The sequence below is a fragment of the Microcebus murinus genome, chromosome 7, assembly GCF_040939455.1.
Source record: "Microcebus murinus isolate Inina chromosome 7, M.murinus_Inina_mat1.0, whole genome shotgun sequence".
NCBI lineage: Eukaryota > Metazoa > Chordata > Mammalia > Primates > Cheirogaleidae > Microcebus > Microcebus murinus.
This window is the reverse complement of record NC_134110.1, coordinates 78,423,370-78,427,666: the sequence shown is the minus strand read 5'-3', so window position 1 is coordinate 78,427,666 and position 4,297 is coordinate 78,423,370. Positions and strand designations below refer to the sequence as shown.

The window sequence follows — 4,297 nt, the reverse complement described above, 5'->3', positions numbered from 1 at the left end:
GGAAGCGAAAAAGCCCCACTCACTATAGAAAACATGACAAAGGGGATGGATAGGCCGGGCATAGGTGGCTCATGCCTGTAATCCTAGCTCTCTTGGAGGCTGAGGCGGGTGGATTGCTCAAGGTCAGGAGTTCGAGACCAGCCTGAGCAAGAGCAAGACCCCGTCTCTACTAAAAATAGAAAGAAATTCATTGGCTAACTAAAAATATATGGAAAAAATTAGCTGGGCATGGTGGCGCATGCCTGTAGTCCCAGCTACTTGGGAGACTGAGGCAGAAGGATTGCTGGAGCCAAGGAGTTTGAGGTTGCTGTGAGCTAGGTTGACGCCATGACACTCTAGCCCGGGCAACAGAGTGAGACTTTGTCTCAAAACAAAAACAAACAAACAAAAAGGCAGATGGATGGAAGGATGGTGACAAACTGGGGCCATTAATGCAATCAACACAGCACTTGTCTCCATCTAACGTATATATATTAATTATTTATGTTTGTTTCTCTTCTTGCTAGAATGTAAGCTCAAAATGAGCAGGGACTTTTGTCTGCTTTGTTTGTTGCTGTATCCTCAATGCCCAGAACAGTGGCACATTATAGATGTTTAATAGGGAATGAACCAACTAGGAGGATCACATTAATTATTTTGGCTGATGCACAAAACCAAAATTTTCTGAGATAGAATATAAGTTTGTTAGTTTATCCTCAATTGGTGTTAAAAATGTTCTGATTTAAAGATCATTGTCCAAGTTTGGAGAAAGTGCTGGCTGTTTAGTATAAATGTTGTTTCTTAAACTTTTTTTTTAAAAAAAGTTTAGATTTCAAAATGGTTTACCATAGTTTGTTAAATGGGCAGAAAGTTAAAAGTAGGGAGATGGAGAATTTTACATATATTTTGGCAGAGAATATATTGCTTCTTCCTATGTGGAAATAGTACTAAAATAAACTTAAGCTTTCAGAATATGAATCTGAAAAAAATCTTTGGATTTAAACTGTTCTAATAGGTGCGGGATATAAGTAGTGCCCACCCAAATGACTTTTGCTGGGCTTTTGGGTCCACAGAAATTCATTTCAGTAATTTCTCTCCCCTTTCTACCCCACTTTGCCTTATCCAAAGGAGCTTTCTTCAGGTCACGCTTTCAAGAGGAATTCCTGTGCAATATATTTTTTTATTCCCTTGGGTTTTGAATTTGTGCTGCCATTTTTTGACTCTGACAGATGATGAGGTAGGAGATACAGTAGGCGTTAATGCTCCGTTACATAAAGGGGAGTTTTGCATATGTCCATACTTAGCAGCAGGCTAATTTTGGGACTCCCACAAGAAACCCAAGTCTTGAACACTGGATTATCTGAAGTTTCAGTGTGCCAAGTGACTAACTCCTCAGACAGGCAGCTTTTACACCTGCAAGCTGGATTTCAGGTGGATATATTAAGTTGGGTAAGAGAGGAGCCTGGAAAATTAGAGGCCTGTTGACATCCTGATTTATAGTTCTCTTTCTCTCTGTCTCTCTCTATAGGCTACTGAATAAAATACCCATAAATAGTGAATATTGCAAGTTATAAATTTAAAATGTTATAAGTATTTCTCGGGAAGGTTTCATCTACAAATGACCTTTATATGAACATGTTTGTCTTATTTTTAGTGAGACCCTAAAACTGGTTTAATTAGTTTAACTTTCGTCTTTTGGGCTGGGAGTTCAGAGATTTAGAGGGTCTTTGGTTCATTCATTCAGCGAACATTCCTTGAGGGTCTAGCAGGTGCAGCGAGTGTAAGGAGACAGAGCCCTTGGCCCTAAAGCCCTCATAGTCTTGGGGGAAGACCTGCAAGTCAAGGGGCAATTTCAGCACAGTTGGATAAGGGGTATGATTGGGGAAAGGGTGCTCTGAGAGTTCAGAGAGGTGCCTAGGGACATGGGGAGGCAAGGAAAGTAAAGGAACATTGGTAGTTGTGTCATGCCTTCCGGCTAGCAGAAGTCATTTTGTATTCATTCTCTCTTCTCATCCTGACAGTAGTAGCTCTCCCTGCAGGCCAAGGCAAGGCATTCTTCCTACAGCAAGCACTCTATGATTCCTGTGTCAGGCTAAAGCAGGAGTCCTCAAACTACGGGCCCATGGGCCACATGCCTCCCACCTAGGACATTTATCCTGTCCTCTGGGTGTTTTTGCCCCTGCTGCCTGTCCTGCTTAGCAGCCGACTTGTCCGGGGCCCACAGTCCGCACTCTCCAATGGTCTGAGGGACAGTGAACTGGCCCCCTGTTTAATAAGTTTGAGGACCCCTGGGCTAACGGGTATACAATCTCCAGGCTGCGCACTCTGTAAGGGATGGAAACTCCATTCACACCTGGGTCTGCTGACAGAAGGGAGCCTGGTGGGTCTTGGGCAGGACAGCTCCTGGGTCCCTAGGTGGTGTCGAGGAGATGGCCACCTGTATAGTATTAGCATGAAGGTGAGTGGAGCCAAAGAAGAGATACTTGAGGCCTGGGGAAAAAAAGCCAATCAGGAGAGAGCCTTGGAATTGGCTGGAAAATTTATTGTCTGGACAACAAACGAACAACAACAAAAACAAAACAGGGGAACCAAAGGAGAAAGAAAAGAAGAAAAACAATGAGGCCCATTGAAGGACAAAATGTGCCAGTAAGGTCAACTTGAAGAAGTGAAGCTGACGGCTAACATAAGCAAATTATTCATCTCCCCAATCCTCACAGCGAAATGAGGATATATTTCTTATGGAGCAGTGGTGAGGGTGAGAGGCGATATAATTAAAGACCGTGCCATGGTGCTATCACAGGGCCTCAGTAACTTTGGTAACTCCTAAATGTAGGTGTGGCTGCTTCACTACACACAACAGAAAGTAAAAAATACATAATTTTGTTTTTTCTGAGACAGAGTCTCTCTCTGTTGCCTGGGCTAGAGTGCCTTGGCATCAGCCTAGCTCACAGCAACCTCAAACTCCTGGGCTCAAGCGATCCTCCTGCCTCAGCCTCCCAAGTAGCTGGGACTACAGGTGCACACCACAACACCAAGCTAATTTTTTCTATTAGTAGAAGAGATGAGGTCTCCCTCTTGCTCAGGCTGTTCGTGACTCCTGACTTCAAGTGATCCTCCCGCCTCAGCCTCCCACAGTGCTAGGATTACAGGTGTGAGTCAAAAATACATAAATTTTTTTCTGGATCAAATTCTAAGATATCTGTATTCTTTTGGTGTTGAAAACGCATTTTTGAATATGGGAGCATTTCTCTTCCCAGTTATGTGCGAGTCTCCTGGTCCCACAAGGTTATGTAGGGCCTACAATAATTTCCAAATTAAGTGATTTTACCATCTCATCAGTATAGCAAGGGTTCTGGCTGAACTCACACTGTGGGTTCAGAGTTGGGCCGTATGCAAACTTAACAGGGGTGAACGTCAATGAGAGTGGGTTGATTTGGTGGTCATCAGTGCTGTTCACAAATGGTCTGGTTCTCTTCCTTCTGAGCATGCAGTAGGATTACACTTTTTTTGTCCCCTTGAAGCTAGGCATGTCCATGGGACTTTCTTGGGCTGATGAAATGAGTCTAGAAGTGATTTGTCTCACATCTGAGCAGCCTTTAGGAGCCAGACCACAGAAGCCATGGGAGCGTGTTGAGATGGAGCCGCTGTCAGCTTGGCTTCCTGGGTGACTCAGAGGAACAGAGGGCCCTGACAACCCACATGACACATAGGAGACACAAGAAGTGAACCTTCACCGTGCCTCCCCACCGGCAGTTTCATGTGTTACTGCCACATAACTTGGCCTGTTTTGACTGATATGTTCAATGTTCTAGAGCCTTTTTGTATGTGTAGGGGGTTGGGGGGGCTACACCATTCCTGGAGGTACTGCAATACCGGTGGATGTAATTGATGGAGTGGACGGAGCAAGCGCCTAGTCCATCTCCCTGCTCCAGAAATCCATTTAGTGTATATTATCCTGGCATAGAGGACGTTTCAGATATTAAACTGGTAAGAACAGATACTACACTTGATCTCAGCCCAAAGGCTGAGAAGTGGTTAGCCTTTTTTTTTTTCTAACTTAAGGAGGAGAGAGTTTTTGTTTGTTTTCTTCTTTTGTTGAGGGAAGACGGGGGTGGAAGGGACAAGGACCAGGGGAGGAGATGGCATGTGCCTGCTCTCCATCTAGGCCTTCAGTCTAGTTTGAAGTCCCACTGGGTGTCCAGCAGTGACAGCAGAAGCAGGAAGACATGGGTAGATTTGTTATAGGACATGCCTGAGACACCACTATGGAGACTCCCAGAAATGACGGGGGAGGGGGGGGCAGATTTGGGAGAGGAGT

General features: G+C 44.6%; 1 non-coding gene across 1 annotated transcript; it reads right to left on the bottom strand.

Moving 5' to 3' along the window:
- Positions 1-3,818: 3,818 nt before the first annotated feature.
- LOC142871980 (U2 spliceosomal RNA) lies at positions 3,819-4,015 on the bottom strand. The gene has a single exon (XR_012920242.1). It is a non-coding gene; the product is annotated as a U2 spliceosomal RNA (small nuclear RNA).
- Between the last annotated feature and the right edge of the window lie 282 nt (positions 4,016-4,297).